Source organism: Heterodontus francisci, unplaced genomic scaffold (assembly GCF_036365525.1).
Source record: "Heterodontus francisci isolate sHetFra1 unplaced genomic scaffold, sHetFra1.hap1 HAP1_SCAFFOLD_75, whole genome shotgun sequence".
In the NCBI taxonomy this organism is placed as follows: Eukaryota; Metazoa; Chordata; class Chondrichthyes; order Heterodontiformes; family Heterodontidae; genus Heterodontus; species Heterodontus francisci.
The window spans coordinates 1,407,293-1,431,852 of NW_027141820.1; the positions used below are offsets into that span (position 1 = coordinate 1,407,293).

A 24,560-nucleotide genomic window follows, 5' to 3' on the forward strand; every position below is an offset into this window, starting at 1 on the left:
ATTTACCAGTTACTCACCGATCAGCATCTTCCCCTGTACCATGGAGGCTGAAAAGGCAGAAGAGAAGAGACCAAAGAGCACCTCCTTCCCCTAGTCAGTGAAGTCCCTCACACATCAACTCACAGCTTTACACTCTGTCCAAACAGCACTTTCTAATTAGTAATTATTCATAAATTACACTAACTAAAACATTAGTAACCTGACCAATTACAAGGTAGCTATTTGAGGGTTTTTAAACATAGAGCTTTTTTCCCTATCCCAAAGGCTCTTTTCAGATCCACCCACAGTATCTGAAAAGGCTGATTACTGTCTGAAGTCTGCTGTACCCACACCTCTGTCTATCCCTCTTCATCTAAAACAACCAGGGTCATCTTCCATTCCTTTCACCATCATGTGTTTAACTCGCTTCTCCTTATAGACAGTCAGATATCAATGTAATAATGAAATGATCTGTATCAGTGCTGGCCATTTCCCTGTCCTGATTTCAGACCCCACTCTGGACACTTGTTTCCCATTCCAGGACCTTCTTGTATTAATATTCAGCACCACCTGTCACTCAGAAACTTGTTTCAATGAACCGATCCTTTTACTGAACTTCCAACTGCTGCTGTCTATTTCTCGAGGGAAAGAGCTGCTCACTGTGTAAGGATGTGAGGGGAATGTAACCCGGCTGCTGGTGAGAAGGTCCCGTCTTCTCAATCAAAAGCCTTTTATTTTACTACAGTGATTCCCAGATTCGCAGCTGGTCCGTTGAGGATTTTGTTTTCACAGAAATATCTTGTTAAATACAAATCTGATTCCAACACGTCAATAACAGGACAGAATGGGAACCTTTTAAAAGGATGAAACAACTATTTCAGTGTCTCCTCACTGTCCCCCTGAAGCCTGTGTGAAGGGGAATTACCAATAGTCTGTAATTTATTACTTCCACACCGAGTTTGAGTTATTTGTCGTGTGAAATATTGCTGAACGGAGTCTTTTACCGTCAGTTACGGATGAGAAGTTGACAAAAATTGGCAAAATAAAGCTGTTCATAAAATAGCACCAGCAATTTGAGTCGGTAAAAGCAAAATTGTGTTTTAAAAGTTTATTTAAACCGCTACGGGAAAATAGATTTTTATGTCCTTTTCCAGTCGATCACTTCTTTTCCAAAGTGAAATTGGCGGCTTTCACAAATTCAAATATTCTGCCAGGTTGACAGGTTCAACCAATGATTTTTTGTATTTTGTGCATCGAGGTTCTCTAATTGAATCATTCATGTGAGCTAATGGCCGTGTGGCCTAATGGGTAAGGCATCTGACTTCGGTATATTCCATGATGTTATCAAAAGATTGCAGGTTCGTGTCCTGCCATGGCTATTTTGACCCAAAGGGATTATGCAGGGCTTTGGGGATCGAGTCGGGGACCAAACAGATTGGAAACCCGACATGGACTGAATGGGGTGAATGGCCGACTCATGTTCTGCCATTGACTTTATCAGAAGAGGGTGACCAATCAGAAGTGGGCTGGGGAGACAGCGGGCTCAAACTGCAGGAATTCCAGGTCCCTGAATGACTGAGCTGAAACTGATCAATTTCACTGCAGGAAACACCGTATCGGGGGAAATAACATCACAAATAATTCCATTTGACTAATTATTCAATTATAAAACAATGGGCAGATGTGAAGGTGTGATGTTACTTTTCACTGTGAGGGGAGAATCCGCCATCTGCATAAATCAGCAACTTTATCACATCGTCTGTACGTTTGGAAAAGAAACGATGAAAACTCTCCCCATAACCCTGGTGTGGTGGAAAGGCTCAATTCAGAGATTGGAATATAACGAGAGCACAACATAAATCATGAACTGATATTTCCGGCATAAAACACACCCCAGCTGCCGTTCCCATGTCACTGCTGTCCCTATGAGGCGGTGGGTGACTCTGAAAAGAGACTTTGTTTTGTGTTTCTGCAGGAAAACCACAAAGATCCTCCCAGGCAGTGAAACTCATCTTCCCAGAATCTCCATACCAGATTGAAACAGAAAACACAAAGACAGTGAGAAAGTTCCAGAGAGTTACTGAGCATTAAAACCATTGAAATAAACCAATTCTGGAGAGATGTTGGTGCAGCTTTTTCAGAGAGATTGTAGGTGGCTCTGAAAAGAGCCGTTGTGTTTCGGGTGTTTTCACTACATGGTGGAGTTTTACTTGGAGTTGATGTACTTGGTCACTCACTTTGTCCCTTCTCACATTCCGAGCGCTTTGTTGGGTGGAAATATTTATTCAGGCAGTTACAACAGCTCAGAGCCGACATTGAGTCAGAAACCAGAAATGGGAGTACGGGACACAGACAAGGAATTGAGGCTGAACCTTTATAAATCTCACTGGTTATAGGCCTCAGCTAGAGCATTGTGTCTAATTCCATGCTCCACACTTTAGCAGGAATGTCAAGGCCTTAGAGAGGGTGCAGAGGAGATTTACTAGAATGTATCAGAGATGCAGGAATTCAGCTAATGTGGAAAGAATAGGGGTCTGGGGTGTGTGAAGCTGGGGTCCTTCTTCTTAGAGCAGAGGTGTTAATGGGGCAGTTGAAAGTTGTGTTCAACATTGTGAAGAGTTTTTATAAGAATAAAGAAGTTTGACTGCAATTAGACAGAGCCTCGGTGAGATCACACCTGGAGCACTGCGTACAGTTTTGGTCCCCTTATCTAAGGAAGGATATACTTGCCTTAAAGGAAGTGTAGCAAAGTGTCACTCGTTTGCTTCCTGGGATGAGGGGATTGACCTATGAGAAGAGATTGAGTAGACGAGGCCGATATTCCTCAGAATTTAGAAGAGTGAGAGGTAATCTTACTGGCACCTAAAAATCTTCAGGGATTTAAAAGGGTAAATGCTGGGAAGATGTTTCCTCTGGCTGGGGAATCTCGAACTAGGGATCACAGTCTCAGTATAAATGGCTCAATCATTTAGGACTGAGAAGAGGAGAATTTTTTTTCACTCAAAGTATTGTGAATCTTTGGAATTCTCGACGCACAGTGGTTAGCACCGCAGCCTCACAGCTCCTGTGACCTCGGTTCCGTTCAGGGTATTGCCTGTGCAGAATTTGCAAGTTCTCTCTGTGACCACGTGAGTTTCCGCCGGGTGCTCCAGTTTCCTCCCACAGCCAAAGACTTGCAGGTTGATAGGTAAATTGACCATTGTAAATTGCCCCTGGTGTAGATAGGTGGTAGGAGAATGGTGGGAACGTGGTAGGGAATATGGGATGAATGTAGGATTAGTATAAATGGGTGGTTGTTGGTCGGCACAGGCTCGGTGGTCCGAAGGGCCTTTTTCAGTGCTGTATCTCTCTGTGACTCTGGAGATGTGGATGCTCAATCATTGGGTATATCCAAGAGAGAGATCGATAGGTTTTTGGATACTAAGGGAATCAAGGGATCTGTGCTAGTGTGGTAAGATGGAGTTGATGTAGGAGATCAGCTGTGATCTTATTGAATGGCAGAGCTATTTCGATGGGCCGAATGGCCCACTCCTATTTTTTATGTAAAGTTCCATTCCTCTCAGGGAATACTTTATTTTCAAAAAGAGAATTACTGCACACACTGGAAGCCTGAATAATAACAGAAGATTCTGGAAACACTCAGCAGTTCCAGCAGTATCTGTGGAGAGAGGAAGGGAGGAGCAATGTTTCAGGTCTATAGAAGGGTCACAGAACTGGACCACTAACGCGAGCTTCTCTTCTCCACAGTTGTTTCTGGACTGGCTGAGTGTTTTCAGTATTTTAGGCTTTTTCTTTCTGCATTTCATCCTTTTCCCATTTGACTATTTGCTGTGAAACTTTCAGCGTTGTGCTCAGTTCTTTGTGTCGTTGTGTTTTCTTTATTTGAAGTCATGTAAATAGTATCCTGAAATGAATTTGCCAAATGGTTGGGAAAATTGTTACAACCAGCTTTTGAGCAAGTTCTCCACATACACAGTGAAGGATTCCTTCACATTTGCGAAGACCATCCAGGACTTGCATATCGATAGCAATGCCGTGTCCATGTGTCATTTGACATTGCTAGCCTATTCACCAATGTACCACTTCAGGAAGCCATAGATATTTGCACTGCAGTGCTATATCATGGCGATCTAGACCCGTCACCATTGTGTGAATCCGTATTCATTGAACTTATGAACTCGGCAACTTGCACAGTTGAGTTCAGTTTTATTGACACCATGTATCGCTGGTGTTGCCATGGGATCCCCTCTCGGCCCAGCTCTCACAAACATCTTTGTTGGATTCCATGACAAACCTGTTTTTAAGGGAATGACACCTAACCTCCGACCTCTTGCATATTTCCAATATGTCGATGATACATTTGCTATATTTGAATCCGCAGCTGCATGAAATAATTTCCTTGCACGTCTTCATGGGCTCCATCCTACACTCAAATTCACCTTTGGAATGGAGCAGTCAAATGAGTTCCCTTTCCTTGATGTACTAGTTGAGAAATCTGCTAAGGGGTTTTCTACCACGGTCTACCGCAAACCTACCTTCACTGGTCAATACACGCGTTGGGATTATTACAGTTCCACGCACTAGAAGATTGGTCTTTTCGGCAACCTCATAAATAGGGCTGAGCCATTTGCTCACCATGCAAGCTTGATGCTGAAATAGGGCGAATCAAAGACATCCTGCATTACAATGGCTACACTGATCAGATCATTTCTCACTGTATATCGCACAAACTTATAAATGGGCTGAAGGACGTCATTTTGAGCCCTGAAAAGTGCCCAGTCTCCCTCAAATTACACTGGAAGGGTAATATATCCCCAGTATTTGAGTAACAGGTGAAGCGAGCTGTTTCCTACTGTTCCTATGCAGGAGCAACAAGTGTGGTGTTCACCACTAACAGGATGCTGCTGTCAAGCAAAAGAGACGTCCTGCCTATCACACAAATAAGTAACGTGATATATGAATTTCAATACCAGTGTGATGCTAGGTTTCTAGACCGTGCATCCCAAAACTGGTGGATTGTATCAAATAACATGTCCCTTCCGCTGTTCGCAATGGGCCCTACCCAACCAACCCATGCTTGCAAAACTCAAAACACAGTATCCAACATGAGATGTGATTCCACAATAGGACAACATTTGCTAAATAATTCTCAGTGTGCTAAGAATTACACTGACAACCGATTTAAGACTGTCAGTGGGGCTCGCAGTGTGGTGCACTGGTGTGTACTGTAAGCTACATATATTAATACACAGGGCCCTGTTCTTTGCAGACAGAAAGAACATGCACACACATTGTGCCAGTTTCAGCTAAACAAAATAAGTGACAGCCATTCACTGGCTCATTCCAAAGGGCAATGCCTTGACCAATCAGAGTCAAGCTGCCTGGTTTAAATTTCAAACAAAGCTGGGCAGTGATCTGTCAGTTACCATAAACTGATGCATTCTGAATGGCAATGCCTCGACCAATCAGAGCTCACTTGCCAACCAATCAGCACTCTCTTCTCAGACAGAAGAAAGTTGTTGTTTTCCTTTAAATTGGTATTCTTGTGGATTGCCCTGCTGAGTGCAAGACGAAAACAACTGGCTACCAAAGTCTGGACAACATGTCACTATTTTCTCGAAATGATTACTTTTATTTTCAATATAAAAATATAAAGCAATATGAGTGTAACATTTACAGACAAATTCTATTACCTCAAATTGCCTGATTCTTTCACACTGACAGACTATGTGAACTACTGTCCCGATTTTGCAGTTCTCACTTCCAGTTAGCAAATGTCAGCAATCTGTGATACAGTGCAGTTTACAGACCAGACCGTCAATCACAACATGCAATAATTGTTCAGCTTCTGTTGGACTGGTGGGATTTAGAAATACTAGGAATTGAGATGAGCTGTTATTGTATTTAATTATTTCTTTCATGGGATGTGGACGTCGCCAGCCAGGCCAGCATTTATTGTCCATCCCTAATTGCCCATGAGAAGGTGGTGGTGAGCTTCCTTCTTGAACCACTGCAGTCCATGTGGGGTAGGTACACTCACAGTGCTATTAGGAAGGGAGTTCCAGGATTTTGACCCAGCGACAGTGAAGGAATGGCGATCTAGTTCCAAGTCAGGATGATGTGTAGCTTGGAGGAGAACTTTCAGGTGGTTGTATTCCCATGCATCTGCTGCCCTTGTCCTTCTAGGCAATAGAGGATGCAGGTTTGGAAGGTGCTGCCTGAGTAGCCTTGGTGCATTGTTGCAGTGCATCTTGTCGATGGTACACACTGCTGCCACTGTACGTCAGTGGTGAAGGGAGTGAATGTTGTGGACGGGGTGCCAATCAAGCGTGTTGTTTTATCCTGGATGGTGTCGAGCTTCTTGAATGTTGTTGGAGCTGCACCCATCCGGGCAAGTGGATTGTATTCCATCACACTCCAGACTTGTGCCTTGTCAATGGTGGACAGGCTTGGGGAGTCAGGAGGTGAGTTACTCACCGCATGATTCCTACCCTCTGACCAGCTCATGTAGTCACACTATTTATAAGGCTACTCCAGTTCAGTTTCTGGTCAATGGGAACCCCCAGGAAGTTGATAGTGGGGGATTCAGTGATCGTAATGCCGTTGAATGTCAATGGGAGATCGTTAGATTCTCTCTTGTTCGAGATGGTCATTGCCTGGCACTTGTGTGGCGCGAATGTTACTTGCCACTTATCAGCCCAAGCCTGGATATTGTCCAGGTCTTGCTGCATTTCTACATGGACTGCTTCAGTATCTGAGGAGTCGCGAATGGTGCTAAATTTTGCAATCATCAGTGAACATCCCCATTTCTGACCTTATGATTGAAGGAAGGTCACTGATGAAGTAATGAAGAAGGTTGGGCCGAGGATACTACCCTGAGGAACTCCAGCAGTAATGTCCTGGAGCTGAGATGATTGACCTCCAACAATCACAACCATTTTCCTTTGTGCTAGGTGCAATTCCAACCAGTGGAGAGTTTTCCTCTTGATTCCCATTGACTCCAGTTTTACTCTGGCTCCTTGATGCCATACTCAGTGAAATGCTACCTTGATGTCAAGGGCAGACACTCTCACCTCACCTCTTGAGTTCAGCTATTTTGTCCTTGTTTGAACCAAGGCTGTAATGAGGTCAGGAGCTGAATGGCACTGGCGGAACCCAGCTGAGCATCACTGAACAGGTTATTGTGAAGCAAGTGCCCCGTCGATGACATCTTCCATCACTATACTGATGATTGAGAGTAGACTGATGAGGCAGCAATTGGCTGGGTTGGATTTGTCCCGCTATTTGTGTTCAGGACATACCTGGGCAATTTTCCACATTGCCGGGTAGATGCCAGTGTTGTAGCTGTACCTGAACAGCTTGGCTAGGGGCGCGGCAAGTTCTGGAGCACAGGTCTTCAGTACTATTGCCGGAATATTGTCAGGGCCCGTAGCCTTTGCTGTATCCAGTGCCTTCAGTCGTTTCTTGATATCACGTGGAGTGAATCGAATTGGCTGAAGACTGGCATCTGTGATGCTGGGGACTTCAGAAGGAGGCCGAGATGGATCATCAACCCGGCACTTCTGGCTGCAGATTGTTTCAAATTCTTCATCCTTGTCTTTTGCACTGATGTGCTGGGCTCCCCCATCATTGAGGTTGGGGATATTTGTGGAGCCACCTCCTCCTGTTGGTTGTTTAATTGTCCACCACCATTCATCATTGGATGTGGCAGGGTGTAGATCTGATCCGTTGGTTGTGGGATCACTTAGCCCTGTCTATTACATGCTGCTTCTGCTGTTTGGCATGAAAGTAGTCCTGGGCTGTAGCTTCATCAGGCTGATACCTCATTTCAAGGTATGCCTGGTGCTGCTCCTGGCATGCCCTCCTGCACTCTTCATTGAATAAGGGTTGGTCCCCAGCTTGTTGGTAATGTTAGAGTGGGGGAATATGCCGGGCCATGAGGTTATAGAATGTGGTTGACTACAATTCTGCTGCTGCTAATGATCCACAGCACCTCATGGATGCCCAGTTATACATTGCTAGATCTGTTCAAAATCTATCCCATTTAGCACAGTGGTAGTGGCACACAACACGATAGAGGGTATCCTCAATGTGAAGACGGGATATCATCTCCACAAGGACTGTGCAGTGGTCACTCCTACCAATACTGTCATGGACTGATGCATCTGCGGCAGGCAGATTGGTGAGGATGAGGTCAAGTATGTTTTTCCCTCTTGTTAGTTCCCTCACCACCTACTGCAGACCCAATCGAGCAGCTATGTCCGTTAGGACTCGGCCAGCATGGTCAGTAGTGGTGCTACCGAGCCACTCATGGTGATGGACATTGCAACCCCCCAGCCAGACTACATTCTGGACCCTTGCCACTCTCAGTGCTCCCTCCAAGTAGTGTTCATCAGTCTCTCGCTGTCTCTTATAATAAAAACAAGAAATGCTGGAACCACTCAGCAGGTCTGGCAACATCTGTGGAAAGAGAAGCAGAGTTAACGTTAACTCTGCTTCTCTTTCCACAGATGCTGCCAGACCTGCTGAGTGGTTCCAGCATTTCTTGTTTTTATTTCAGATTTCCAGAATCCGCAGTATTTTGCTTTTATCTCGCTGTCTCTTGCTGGTTTGCTCAGTACCTTTCTCTGTCTGTTCCTTTCTGGGTCCTGATAATCTCTTCCTGGTTTTCTGTGTGTCTTTCTCTGCCTGCCTCATTGTCGGTGCTGTTACTCAGTGTCCTTGTGTCATTGTGCAGTGAGGGTGAGTCCGTCAGCACGTGTGTTGCTGAGTCTGGGATTCTTGAGAAATCCGACTTAAATCCTATTTTGATAAAAACATTGGGGAAATGAACATATTTCACTAACGGGCAGCTGAAATCGAAAACAGCAGTTCGCAGAGTGGCGCAGCAGAAGCGTGCTGGGCCCATAACCCAGAGGTCGATGGATCGAAAACATTCTCTGCTATTTATGCTTGGTAATAATGCAAACAGTTCACTTTCAAAACATCAAGTATTTCCCCACAATAACAAGATGCTTCCAAAGGCACTTTATTGCAATCAGCTTTTTCCTTCCAGTGAACACATCAATCAGCAACAAATCACTTTTGCTCACACGAACACAAGCTGCAAACACGGACCAGCCGAGTCTCTCCCACTTTGTCAACCCCTTCCTGCAGAGCCACCTCTCCACCACCAGATGGTGATGTTGGCCACAATAAAACCAGGACAAATGGTCACAGTGAGGAGACGGTCAGCAACAGAAAATAAAACAATAACAGGGAAAACCTTTACACAACAACAGGGTACATCTTTACACAACAGAAAACATATTTACACAACAGGAAATACCTTTAGATAACAGGGAGAACACAATCATACAAATGCCTTGTTTCTCCATCTCAGTCTCGTTGTCTCTCTCTGTCCCTCACTTTTGCTTCCTCACAGTCTATTGGTTTTCTGTGTGTTTTTCTCTCTGTCCCGTTGTCAATGGTGTTACTCAGCATCCTTGTAACATTGTGTAGCCAGGCTGAGCCTCCCAACACCTGTGTTGCTGTAATAAAAACAGAAAATGCTGGAAATGCTCAGTTGGTCTGGCAGCATCTGTGCAGAGAGAAACAGTTAACAGTTCAGGTCTGTTTCCTTAGCTCACATTAACTTTGTTCTCTCTCCACAGATGCTGCCAGACCTGCTGAGTATTTCCAGCATTTCTTGTTTTCATTATGGCACAGAGTTCCCTTTTCAAACTGACAGAATTAACCACAATAGTGTACTCTGAGATTCAAGTTAAATATCAGCCCAATATTTACACACATTATGAGTTTATAAGTTTCAGTATTAATTCCCATAGTGCATCCTGACATATACATTAGGTATAACATAACATAAGAACAGAAGAAATAGGAGCAGGAGTAGGCCATTCGGCCCCTCAAGCCTGCCCTGCCATTCAGTAAGATCATGGCTGATCTGCCCCAGAAATCAACTCCTCTTTCATGCCAGCTCTTCATAGCCCTCAACTCTCCAATATTTCAAAAATCTATTTACATCCTCTTTAAATACTTTCAGTGATTTAGCCTCCAATACTGTCTGGGGTAGAGAATTCCAGACATTCACTCCCCTCTGAGAGAAGAAATTCCTTTGCATCTCAGTTTAAATGAGTGTCGCCTTATTCTGTAACTATGTCGCCGAGTTTGAGATTCCCCACTAGTGGAAACATTTTCTCAACATCTACCCTGTTAATAAAAACAAGAAATGCTGGAAATACTCAGCAGGTCTGGCAGCATCTGTAAAGAGAGAAGCAGAGTTAATGTTTCAGGTCAGAGACCCTTCTTCACCCTGTTAAGCCCCCTCAGAATCTTGTACGTTTCAAAAAGATCACCCCTCATTCTTCTAAACACGAATGAATAACCTGTTTAGCCGTTCTTGATAAGTCAACCCCTTCATCTCAGGAATCAGCTGATTGAATCTCTTTTGAACTCCTCCAATGCCAGTACATCCTTTCTTAAGTCTAAATCTCAAGTGTGATATCAGATTGAGAGAATCTGAAAGATAGTATAACCTGAGATACAAACTGAGAATTCAGTTTAAAACTCCCCCGGATTGTGAAACTAAAAGATACAATAGCAATTTAATTTGTATAGACTGAGCTTTGGATCATATTCCAGCCCTCATACAGTATCAGACTGGAAGATACTGTAGCAATTCCATTAGTGCAGACTCAGCTCTACATTACAGAGCAGGGAACATATTTAAAAACCCGGAACACTTTTACACAAGATGGATCATATTTACACAACTGAGAAGACCTTTACCCAACAGGGAACCATTTTACACAATAACAGAGAACATCTTTACACAACAGCGAATACAGTAACACAACAGAGAACATATTACACAGCAGGAAATATCTTTAAAAGAACACAGGGAACATCTTTACACAACAGAGAACACAATTACATGAATCATGAGTCTTTCGCTGTCTCTTGCTGGTTTGCTCAGTTCCTTTCTCTGTCTGTTCCCTTCTGTGTCCTGATAATCTCTTCCTGGTTTTCTGTGTGTCTTTCTCTGTCTGTTCCTTTCTGGGTCCTGATAATCTCTTCCTGGTTTTCTGTGTGTCTTTCTCTGCCTGCCTCATTGTCGGTGCTGTTACTCAGTGTCCTTGTGTCATTGTGCAGTGAGGGTGAGTCTGTCAGCACGTGTGTTGCTGAGTCCGGGATTCTTGAGAAATCCGACCACAATCCAATTTTGATAAAAACATTGGGGAAATGAACATATTTCACTAACAGGCAGCTAAAATTTAAAACAGCAGTTAGCAGAGTGGCGCAGCGCAAGCGTGCTGGGCCCATAACCCAGAGGTCGATGGATCGAAACCATTCTCTGCTATTAATGTTTGGTCGGAAGACAAACAGTTCACTTTCAAAACATCTAGTGTTTCCCCACAAAAGCAAGACGCGCTCGATTGCAATCAGCTTTTTCCTTCTAGTGAACACATCAATCAGTAACAAATCACTTTTGCTCACACGAACACAAACTGCAAACACGGACCAGCCGAGTCTCTCCCACTTTGTCAACCCCGTCCTGCAGAGCCTCCTCTCCACCACCAGATGGCGATGTTGGCCACAATAAAACCAGGGCAAATGGTCACAGGAAGGAGACGGTCAGCAACAGAAAATAAAACAATAACAGGGAAAACCTTTACACAACAACAGGGTACATCTTTACACAACAGAAAACATGTTTACACAACAGGAAATACCTTCAGACAACAGGGAGAGCACAATCAAACAAATGCCTTGTTTCTCCATCTCAGTTTCGTTGTCTGTCTCTCTCGCTCCGTTCCACACTTTTGCTTCCTCACAGTCTATTAGTTTTCTGTGTGTTTTTCTCTCTGTCCCGTTGTCGATGGTGTCACTCAGCGTCCTTGTAACATTGCATAGCCAGGCTGAGCCTCCCAACACCTGTGTTACAGAACATAGAACATAGAACAGTACAGCACAGTACAGGCCCTTCGGCCCACGATGATGTGCCGAACCTTTAACCTACTCTAAGATCAAAACTACCTCCATACCCTTCATTCTACTATCATCCATGTACCTATCCAAGAGACGCTTAAATGTCCCTAATGTATCTGCTTCTACTACCACCGCTGGCAGTGCATTCCATGCACCCACCACTCTCTTGTGTGAAGAACCTACCTCTGACATCTCCCCGAAACCTTCCTCCATCACCTTAAAATTATGCCCCCTGGTGATAGCCCTTTCCACCCTGGGAAAAAAGTCTCTGGCTATCCACTCTATCTATGCCTCTCATCATCTTGTACCCCTCTATCAAGTCACCTCTCATCCTTCTTCGTTCCAATGAGAAAAGTCCCAGCTCCCTCAATCTTTCTTTGTGAGACATGCCCTCCAGTCCAGGCAGCATCCTGATAAATCTACTCTGCACCCTCTCTAATGCTTCCACATCCTTCCTATAATGAGACGACCAGAACTGAACACAATATTCCAAGTGTGGTCTAACCAGGGCTTTATAGAGCTGCAGCAGAACCTCGCGGCTCTTAAACTCAATCCCCCTGTTAATGAAAGCCAACACACCATACGCCTTCTTAACAACCCTATCAACTTGGGTGGCAACTTTGAGCGATCTATGGACATGGGCCCCAAGATCCCTCTGTTCCTCCACACTACCAAGAATCCTGTCTTTTCGCCTGTATTCTGCATTCAAATTCAACCCTCCAAAATGAATCACTTCACACTTTTCCAGGTTGAACTCCATCTGCCACTTCTCAGCCCAGCTCTGCATCCTGTCAATGTCCTGTTGCAACCTACAACAGCCTTCCACACTATCCACAACTCCAGCAACCTTCGTGTCACCGGCAAACTTGCTAACCCAGACTTCCACATCCTCATCCAAGTCATTTATAAAAGTCACAAAGAGCAGAGGTCCCAGAACAGATCCCTGCGGAACACCACTGGTCACCGAGCTCCAGGCTGAATACTTTCCATCTACTACCACCCTCTGTCTTCTATGGGCCAGCCAATTCTGTATCCAGACAGCCAACTTTCCCTGTATCCCATGCCTCCTTACCTCCTGAATGAGCCTACCATGGGGAACCTTATCAAACGCCTTGCTGAAATCCATATACACCACATGCACTGCTCTTCCTTCATCAATGTGTTTTGTCACATCTTCAAAGAATGTAATAAGGCTTGTGAGGCATGACCTGCCCCTCACAAAGCCATGCTGACTGTCTCTAATCAAACTATGCTTTTCCAACTAATCATAAATCCTGTCTCTCAGTATCCTCTCCAATAATTTGCCCACTACCAAGTAAGACTGACTGGTCTATAATTCCCAGGGTTATCCCTATTCCCTTTCTTGAACAAGGGAATAACATTTGCCACCCTCCAATCATCTGGTACTACTCCAGTGGACAGTGAGGACGCAAAGATCATCGCCAAAGGCGCGGCAATCTCTTCCCTCGCTTCCCTTAATATCCTTGGGTATATCCCGTCTGGCCTCAGGGACTTATCTGTCCTCATGTCTTTCAAAATTTCCAGCACATCCTCCCTCTTAACATCAACCTGTTCGAGCATATCAGCCTGTTTCACGCTGTCCTCACAAACGACCAGGTCCCTCTCACTAGTGAATACTGAAGCAAAGTATTCATTTAGGACCTCCCATACCTCCTCCGACTCCAGGCACAAGTTCCCTCCACTATCCTTGATCGGCCCTACCCTCACTCTGGCCATCCTCTTGTTCCTCACATAAGTGTAGAACGCATTGGGATTTTCCTTAATCCTACCCGCCAAGACTTTTTCATGTCCCCTTCTAGCTCTCCTAAGTCCATTCTTCAGTTCCTTCCTGGCTACCTTGTAACCCTCTAGAGCCCTGTCTGATCCTTGCTTCCTCAACCTTAAGTAAGCTTCCTTCTTCCTCTTGACTAGCTGTTCCACATTTCTTGTCATCCAAGGTTCCTTCACCCTACCATCCCTTCCTTGCCTCATCGGGACAAACCTATCCAGCAGTCGCAGCAAGTGCTCCCTAAACAACCTCCACATTTCTTTCGTGCATTTCCCTGAGAACATCTGTTCCCAATTTATGCACCCCAGTTCCTGCCTAATAGCATTGTAATTCCCCCTCCCCCAATTAAATATTTTCCCATCCCGTCTGCTCCTGTCCCTCTCCATGACGATAGTAAAGGTCAGGGAGTTGTGATCACTATCACCGAAATGCTCTCCCACCGAGAGATCTTCCACCTGGCCTTGTTCGTTGCCAATCACCAAATCCAACATAGCTTCCCCTCTGGTCAGCCTATCGACATATTGAGTCAGGAAACCTTCCTGGACACACCTGACAAAAACTGCTCCATCCAAACTATTTGCACTAAGGAGGTTCCAATCAATATTAGGGAAGTTGAAGTCACCCATGACAACAACCCTGTTACTTCTGCACCTTTCCAAAATCTGCCTCCCAATCTGTTCCTCCGTGTCTCTGTTGCTATTGAGGGGTCTATAGAAAACTCCCAATAAAGTGACTGCTCCTTTCCTGTTTCTGACTTCCACCCATAATGACTCAGTAGACAAACCCTCCTCGATGACCTCCCTTTCTGCAGCTGTGATACTATCCCTGATTAACAATGCCACTCCCCCACATCTTTTACCTCCCTCCCTATTCCTTTTGAAACATCTAAACCCCGGAACATCCAACATCCATTCCTGCCCCTGTGATCTCCAAGTGTCCGTAATGGCCACAACATCTTAGCTCGAAGTACTGATCCATGCTCTAAGTTCATCACCCTGATTCCTGACACTTCTTGCATTAAAATAGACACACTTCAACCCATCATACTGGCTGAAACTTTGCCCTGTCAACTGTCTAACCTTCCTCACAGACTCTCTGCACTCGGTATCTGCCTGTTCAACAGCTACCCCATCCACTGATCCATAGCTCCGGTTCCCATCCCCCTGCCAAACTAGTTTAAACCCTCCCGAAGAGCTCTAGCAAACCTCCCGCCCAGGATATTGGTGCCCCTCCAGTTCTGATGCAACCCGTCCTTCTTGTACAGGTCCCATCTTCCCCAGAAGGTATCCCAATGATCCACATAACTGAAGCCCTCCCTGCTACACCAGCTCTGTAGCCACGTGTTCAGCTGCACTCGCTCTCTGTTTCTAGCCTCACGAGCACGTGGCACCGGTATCAATCCTGAGATTACTACTCTGCTCGTCCTGCCTTTTAGCTTCCAACCTAACTCCTATATTCGCTTTCCAGGTCCTCATCCCTTTTCCTAGCTATGTCATTGGTACCGATATGGACCACGACTTCTGGCTGCTCCCCCTCCCCCTTAAGAATCCTGTAGACTCGATCTGAGACATCCCTGACCCTGGCACCCAGGAGGCAACATGCCATCCGGGAGTCTCGTTCGCGACCACAGTACCTCCTGTCTGTTCCTCTAACCATTGAATCTCCTATTACTATCGCTCTCCTATTCTCCACCCTTCCCTTCTGAGCCGCAGAGCCAGGCTCAGTGGGAGAGACCTGGCCGCTGTGGCTTTCCCAGGTAGCTTCCCCCCTGGACCGTATCCAAAACGGTATACTTATTATTGAGGGGAACGGCCACAGGGGATCCCTGCACTGTGCGCCTATTCCCTTTCCCTCCCCTGATGGTCATCCAGCTACCTTTATCCTGTGACTTAGGTGTCAGTACTTCCCTATAACTGCTCTCTATCATCCCCTCTGCCTCCCGCATGATCCGAAGTTCATCCAGCTCCAGCTCCAGTTCCCTAACGCGCTCTGTGAGGAGCTGGAGTTGGGTGCACTTCTCGCAGGTGAAGTCAGCAGGGACACAAGTGGTGACCCTTACCTCCACATCCTGCAAGAGGAGCATGCAACTGCCCTAGCTTCCATCCCCTCTGCTCTAAATTGACAACAGAGAATAAAAAAATATAAAGGAAAACCTTACCTTACCAAACCCTCCACACAAGAGTCCTTTTTTTTGGTTGGAGGAGGAGGATGGGTGGGAGACACTACACGTGTAGTGTTTCGGGTTTAGCCACTGCCCGAATATATACGTTCACTTACCCAGCAGTCCCCGTGTCCGCGTCCGCCGAATCGCCAGGTAAGTACTTTATAGTGAAACTTACCTTCCCAGCTGCCCCCTGGCTCGCACTATCACCGCTACTGCTGATCAAACGTGTTGCTGTAATAAAAACAGAAAATGCTGGAAATCCTCAGTCGGTCTGGCAGCATCTGTGCAGAGAGAAACAGTTAACAGTTCAGGTCTGTTTCCTTAGCTCACATTAACTTTGTTTCTTTCTCCACAGATGCTGCCAGACCTGCTGACGATTTCAAGCATTTTCTGTTTATGTTTCAGATTTCCAGCATCTGCAGTATTTTGCTTTTGTACGTGTGTTGCTATGTCTGGGACTGTTTGAGTGCAATGCTATTGCTTTATAAACAGCGTTGAAACAAACATTTATCTAGTTAACACACAGAACTAATACACAGCTGGATATAAACAGCAGCCTGCAGCAGAGGGTGCAGTGGATGTTTATGAACACAAATAATTCACCAACACTATATTTACTGCTATCCTCAATCACACCACACTTCATCTTAACACGTTTTATTCTTCATTGACATCAACTTCTTGCTTCCAATAAACACTTCAATTTGGAACACAGCTTCCAAATCACCTTTATTCACAAACCCGAACACAAGCTGCAAATGCTGCAAACACACACCAGCCCAGACTTTCCCCTTTCTGTCAACCCATTCCTGCATCATTGCCTCTCCACCAACAGTTGTCGCTAGAATCATACAATCAGAGAATGGCTAAAGCACAGTAGGAGGTCATTCGGCCTGTCGAACCCGTGCTGGCTCTCTGCTAAAGCAACTCACCTCATCTCACTCCCCAGTCATTTCAATTTCGGTGGTGGGAAAACTTCTCGAAAGAATAATTCGGGACAAAATTAATAGTCCCATGGACAAATGTGGGTTAATTCAGGAAAGACAGCATGGATTTCTTAAGGGAAAGTCATGTTTAACTGTCCTGCTGGAGTTTTTTGATGAGGTAACAGAGAGGGATGATGAGGGCAATGCTGTTGATGTGGTGTACATGGACTTTCAAAAGGTCTGACAGCATCTGAAAGGTCACTGACCTGAAACTTTAACTCTGCTTCTCTCTCCACAGATGCTGCCAGACCTGCTGAGTATTTCCAGCACTTTTTGTTTACATTTCAGATTTCTAGCATCTGCAGTATTTTGCTTTTATTGACTTTCAAAAGGAGTTTGATACAGTGCAACACAACAGACTTGTGAACAAAGTTATAACTCATGGAATAAAAGGGACAGTAGTAACATGGATATGGAATTGGCTGAGTGACAGGAAACAAAGAGTAGTGAGCAATGGATGTTCTTCGGGCTAGAGGAAGGTTTGCAGTGGAGTTCCCCAGGAGTCAGTGTTGGGACCCTTGCCTTTCCTGATATATATTAATGACCTAGACCTTGGTGTACAGGGCAGAATTTCAAAGTTTATGGATGATACGAAAATTGGAAGCATTGTGAACCGTAAGGATGATAGTGTAGAACTTCAAAAGGACATAGACAAGTTGGTGGAATGGGAGGACAGATGACAGGTGAAGTTCAATGCAGAGAAATGTGAATTGATTCATTTTGGTAGGAAGAACATGGAGTGACAATGTAGAATAAAGGGTACAATTCTAAAGGGGGTGCAGGAGCAGTGGGACCTGGGGTTATATGTCATTGGTTGAGAGAGTGGTTAATAAAGCATACAGTATCCTCGGCTTTAGTAATAGAGGCATAGAGTACAAGAACAAGGAGGTCATGTTGAACTTGTATAAGACACTAGCATCAGCTGAAGTACTGCATCCAGTTCTGGGTGCCACACTTTAGGAAAGATGTGAAGGCATTGGAGAGATTATGGAAAAGATTCATGAGAATGGTTCCAGGGATGAGGAACTTCAGTTATGAAGATAGATTGGAGAAGTTAGGACTGTTTTCCTTGGAGAAAAGAAGGCGAAGAGGAGATTTCATAGTGGTATTCAAAATGATGAGGGGTGTGGACAGAGTGGATAGGGAGAAACTGTTCCCACTTGTGAAAGGATCGAGAACGAGAGGGCACAGATTTAAAGTAATTGGTAAAAGAAGCAAAAGCGACATGAGGAAAAACTTTTTCACACAGCGAGTGGTTAAAGTATGAACTGCCTGAGAATGTGATGGAGGCAGGTTCAATTGAAGCATTCAAAGGGGAATTAGACTGTTATCTGAAAAGGAAGAATGTGCAGGATTATGGGGAGAAGACGGGGAAGTGACATCAGGTGAATTGCTCATTTGGAGAGTCAGTGCAGACACGATGGGCCAAATGGCCTCCTTCTGGGCAGTAACAATTCTGTGATTCTGTGATTCCAATATTCAAGTCATTTCTATATATGGTGGTCCTGACACTGACCCTTGTGGACATCACTGTTCACCATCTTCCATTCTGAAAAACAACCAAATACCACAACTCGCTTTTCTTGATATTTCATCCATTTTTTAATCCAAGCAGATACTGACCCTCCTATTCCAGGAGCCTCAGTTTTGTTACCCAGCCTTTTATGTGGTAGTCTGTCAAACGCTTTCTTAAAATCCATATAGACAACATCCATTGCTTTCCCTTCATCAACCTTTTCTGTTACTTCATCAAAAAAATCAGTTATATTAGTGAAGAAGTGGAAAGGTGCTGAAGCTTTCAGTTTTCGGTCGACCCAAAACAAGTTCAAGGCCTGAATAATGAACTGATTGCCTCATTAGTTCTGTGAATAATACAATGATTTAATAGACAAAGTTTTGAAACATTCCTGCCCATAAATCTTGGAAACAGAGTGTGTGGATCTCCTGACTCAGAATGTTTAATGGATACAGTCCTCAGATCCGACAAGGAACCCCTGAACATCCACAGTAAAGACAGTGTGGATGAGGAAATGTAAGAGCTGGGAGCTGAAACTCAGGGACGGCCGAGCTCTCCTGTCATTGAGCTTGTGTGTCTGCTCTGCTCGCCGCACTTCCGGCTCTACTTTGTTTCCAATGAAAAGATGAAAAGGGCCGTTCGGTTTTCCTCTCACTGATAGCGTGTTTCACTCGGGTTAATATAACCCGGGACTTTTGCTGCTGAAATGAATTCTGCAAGGTCCCAGCAAACACACCGGCTCCCTCCTTTCTCCCCTCTTTCTATCGGATTGTTTTACCAGGAGGGGCTCAATAATAACAAACCCCCTGCAGGGAATGACCGCAAATTGAGCATCTAAATGGGGCAAGTGGGCAGCTTTCTGGGTTCTAGGTTCCCCCTACCCCGCCCCTCCCTCCCTCCAGTCCAAGCCCCTCTTCACTTTCTTTGGGACTTTGATGAGGGTGAAATGGGGAAAGTTCCCATTGATGTTTGAATGCTGAATTGCTGCAGAGATCCGCGCACGCGCGATGCAGCCCCGCCCCAGTGGGACGTCACAATAAGGAGTGGAGCGCATGCGCAGCCTTTCCCCAACCCAGTCTGTGAGGCCATTCACTCAATCAGGGGAAGATGCTTTAAATCAGCTGCTAATGGAGACTTCCCGGGCCCGGGGGAAGGGAACAAACAGCATCTACTTCCAGCAGCCACTGCTTTGGTAGCGTGTCCGCAGATGTGCTCAGAGATTAGCATTGAGTGGTGGGAAGTTGAGGGGGAGTCGGGGACTGTTTGTAACAGACACTGTGGAGCAGGAGCTGCTCCCGGAACATGGAGTGAGCCGGGGACACGGGGAAGGGAGAGTTCATTCTCGGACAGTGTCTGTACAGGCTCAGGGAGACACAATGGGAAGAAATAACTATTGAAAATCACTGACAATTTCACCACCCAAAGGAGAGGGAATTTTCCTGCTTTAGTTCCAGTCTCTCACTGTTTGTTGGATTGTGAACAGTGGGGGAAAAATAGCCGCAAAATAACGATGTGGACAGTTAGACAAAGAGCATTTATTGCAGACACCAGGTGAGAAGTGTGAAAGGCACATTTTAAATAGTGGCTGCTTGTTTTCCGTTGAAATAGAAATGTGACTGTGGAAAGGTCACTGCTCTATCGGACAGTCCCAGTCATTGAGCAGTGCAGGGCTTGTGTTGTTTCTGAATGTCACAAACCTGTTGTAAAACCACTGCAAACACCTGGTAAACAGAAGCTGAATACTGCAGTACTGCAGTGGAGTCAGACACTGACACTGTTTGTGTTCTTGGTTTTCATTTTGTGATTGTTCATAATGATTATTATTGGGACGATTACATTGATCGCTTTTGTATCTTCTACCTCACCAGTTCTTTCATTCCTGCAGGAAAATACATGACGGAACCTGAATAGATGTGGTGATTCTTGGACACAAGGAAAAGTGCAGTGATCTCGTTCCAACACACAGTCGGTACAGGATCACTCCCAAAGCACAGAGATACTGCCAGCTCATCAGTTCCACTGGAGCAAACAAAATAAGTAGTCAGACAGACACTGATCCCAAAGTCAAGAGAGACACATTTTCAATCCAACAGTCAAACAACAGCAGGAGAGACAGAAGTTGTTTCTATTTCACTCCAATTCAGTACAGCTGACAGGTTGATACATCAATCACAGTCCAAAAACAAACTCACTATCAGATCTAAATAAACTCGGTCACCATGGTCACATTTTAAATATAAAATCTGAAATAGAACAGACAAAATTTACAGAATTGAAAGGTACAGAATGAATGCAAGGAGGCTTCAAGGGGGGTTGGACAGGTTAAATGAATGGGCAAGAACATGGCAGATGGAATATAATGTGAATAAGTGTGAAGTTCTCCACTTTGGTCAAATAAACAGAAAGACAGAGTATTTTTTAAATGGTGAGAGGTTGAGAAGTGTCGATGTCCAAAGGCACCTGGGTGTCCTTGTTCATGAGACACGAAAAGCTAGTATGCAGGTGCAGTAAGCAATTCGGAAGGCAAATGGTATGTTGGCTTCATTGAAAGCGTATTTGAGTACATGAGTAAAGATGTATGAAGTCTAGATGAGACCGCACCTGGAGTATTCTGTACAATTTTGGTTTCCTTATCGAAGGAAGGATAGACTTGTCACAGAGGGAGTGCAACAGAGATTCACCGGTCTCATCCCCTTGGATGGTGGGATTGTCTTATGATGAGAGACTGCAGAAACTGGGCCTAAATTCTCTAGAGTTTTGAAGAATGAGAGGTGATCTCATTGAAACAGACAAAGTTCTTACAGGGTGTCACAGGGTAGATATGGATAGGATGTTTCCTCTGTCTAGTGAGTCTAGAACAAGGAGACACAGTCTCAGAATAAGGGCAGACTGAGATGAGCAGGAATTTCTTTACTCAGAGGGTGAAAAATCTGTGGAATTCTTTATCCCAGTGGGCTGTGGAAGATCAATCATTGAACATATTCAAGACAGAAATCGATAGATTTCTAAATACTAACAAGATCAAGGGATATGGAGATGGCAGGGAAAAATGGCGGAGAGGTAGATGATCAGTCACGATCTGTTTGAATGTTGGAGCAGGCTCGATGGGCTGAATGGCCTAATGCCCCTATTTCCTATGATCCTATGAATCCCAATAATGTACATCAGAACATTAGACCAAGTTATGCATTACATACCAGTTCAAAAATCCCACAGAGATTAAGACTGAAAGATACAGTATCAAGCCATTACGACAAAATGAAGGGCTTGGAGCTTGCAGACCAGCCCATGTATAAGATTGAAAGTTATATTTTCATTCACAATCGTTTTCACAGAGCTTAATATTGAATACCAATCCACAACTTGTAGAGGACTACCAAATAAAACCTACAACTGTAAAATACAGTTAATCCATATTTTAAATTAAACACAAGGCAAATAAATATTGATACATTAAGAGAGCGGGAAACAGTAAGAGCAGAGTGGAGCAGAAAGAGCCCAGGAGAGAGAGGGAGCAAGAGTTCACTCGGAGAGCAGGGAACAGCGAGAGCAGGCGTCAAAAAAGGCAAAGGAATACACAATTAATGGGAGAACACTGAACGGTGTAGAGGAAGTGAGGGACGTTGGAGTGAATGTCCACAGATCCCTGAAGTAGCAGTGCAGGTCAATAAGCTGGTTCAGCAGGTAAATGGAATCCTTTCCTTTATTAACTGAGGTATAGAGTATTAGGGTGACCTGGTATCCATGGCAATAAGTCACTGACAGCTAACATTCAGGTGCAGCAAGCAATTAGGAAGGCTAATAGTATGTTAGCCTTTATCACAAGAGGATTTGAGTACAGGAGTAGTGAATTCTTGCTTCAAATGTATAGAACCTTGGTTAGACTGCACTTGGAGTACTGTGTGCAGTTTTGGTCCCCTTGCCTTAGGAAGGATATTATTGCCATAGATAGAGTGCAAAGAAGGTTCATCAGACTTGTTCCTGGGATGGTGGGACTGTCCTACGAAGAGAGATTGGGGAAACTGGGGCTGTGTTCTCTGGAGTTTTGAAGAATGAGAGGTGATCTCATTGAAACCTACAAAATATTTAAAGGACAGTCAGGGTAGATGCAGCTAAGATGTTTCCCCTGGTTGGGGAGTCGAGAACCAGGGGACGCAATTTCAAAATAAGGGGCATGCCACTTCGGACAGTTTTGAGGAGAAATGTTACTCAGAGGGTTGTGAATCTTTGGAATTCTGTACCCCAGAGGGCTGTGGAAGCTCAGTCATTGAGGATGTTTAAAGCAGAGATTGACAGATTTCTAAATACAAATGACATAAGGGAATATGAGGAAAGTGTGGGGAAAAGGGCATTGAAGTGGATGATCAGCCATGATCATATTGAATGGTGGGGCAGGCTCGATGTGCTGAATGGCCGACTCCTGCTCCTATGTTCCTATGTTCCTAACTCCACATTATCGATGAGACACAGCCTCAGGCCGACTTGTCGGGTGTTGCAAACAGATAACACTGCTTCTGATCTTCACCAGAACAGAGAGTGAGATGTAAAATTGATCATCAAACGGACTGTGAGAGAATACAACAGAATAAAACACATGGAGAGACACTGTGGAATAACAAATAGATTCGATTGGAATGTTGAATTATGATTGGAATGGATGAAACAGCAGATTAAATTGGGGCAGAAAAGAGAAACTGATGGGAAGAAGGAAGAAAAGAAAGGATGGATCTGTTCACTTTTTTCAGTTTTTTCACTGGTCCATAAAAGCTGGATTAAACAAAGATGCAAAAAACAGAGAATTTCACCAAAAAGGGAGATTAAATGCTGCCGAAACCTTGGATCGAAGGATGCCCCAACAGATCACCTGTTTAACTGTCTCCTCACTGGGGGATTTCAATCAATGAGCAATATAATTCTCTCCTTTTCTTTTGTTAAATGAAACCACTACTGTCACTTGGAGTTAATATCCCTGTGTTCCAACTCCTGAATAATGAAATTGTGAGTTTCGTGATATTTTCTGGACACATTTCCTGCTGAAAGAACTAAGAGCTCTTTTCTAATTTACACAATACTATATACACACTCATCAAGCCTCCGAAACTAGCATCCTTGGTGCTGCTCTCTCCTCCCAAACCTCATCTCATGTGACTGTTACATCATCACTCTGATTGTGGGAGGGGTTAATCCCACTGTCTTCAGCATTAACCCTTTACATCCTCATACTGCACTGTCTGCCCAAAAAATCGGTGGAGGGAACTTGAATTATCAAAACAGCAACAGCTGCCAGTTGAAAATCAACTCAACCCATCAGAGAGAGACTGTCAGAGGACTTCCTGCATCCAGTCCTGACCCTGTCACATGAAGCAGCTGCTCACCCAGACCCCACTCTCATCAACACTGAACATTTTTACTGAGACCCTTCAAATACTGTTTATAAAAGGCCGCAAAGATCAAAGTTCACACAGTTGTATTAAATACAACAAAGTTTAATATCTTCTCACCGTTTCTCGGGAACCACATGAGACTTAGGTTTTCTTATTTGGTTCCTTTGATTTTTCTTGTTCCTGACTGACAAATATTCCAAACCTCAGATAAACCCTCCCACTTGCGTCATGTCCCAGTCTCGGTTAAAAGCAACACATAATGACACAAACACCCTCCTTCAGTGAGATTAATATCAAGCTGTTTTCCAGGTTGAATGGAACTGTGAACAAATTTATGTCAAAGAAGTTAACTTTGATGTATTAGCAAAGAAATTCTGTCCAAGGAGAAACAGCCATTCCAAACTCATATCCTTCACAAAGGCTGTTTTTTTATGTGATTGAAATTCATCAAGTATTTTGAATTAAAGTTCACAAGACACAGATGTCAGTGTTGATAATGAAACTTTTCAAGCATGTTGCAACTGTGAAATAAAGCTTTGCTGGGAGTTGAACCCAGAATCTCCTGTTTTCTAGACAGGTGCTTTAACCAACTGAGCTACAGAGCCAGATCGCAAATGTGTGAGCAATTGAAATCAGAGGAAGGCCTTGTAGATAGTGGGCAGGCTTTGGCGAGTCAAGAGCTGAGTTCGTCACGGCAGTCTTCCCAGCCTCTGACTCGCTCTTGTCGTTGTTGCTGTAGTTGTAATTGTAATAG

The 24,560-nt window shown here is 44.4% G+C and overlaps 1 non-coding gene across 1 annotated transcript; it reads right to left on the reverse strand.

Moving 5' to 3' along the window:
* Nucleotides 1-24,337: 24,337 nt before the first annotated feature.
* On the reverse strand, nt 24,338-24,411 carry trnas-aga (transfer RNA serine (anticodon AGA)). Its single transcript has one exon. It is a non-coding gene; the product is annotated as a tRNA-Ser (tRNA).
* Nucleotides 24,412-24,560: the final 149 nt, after the last annotated feature.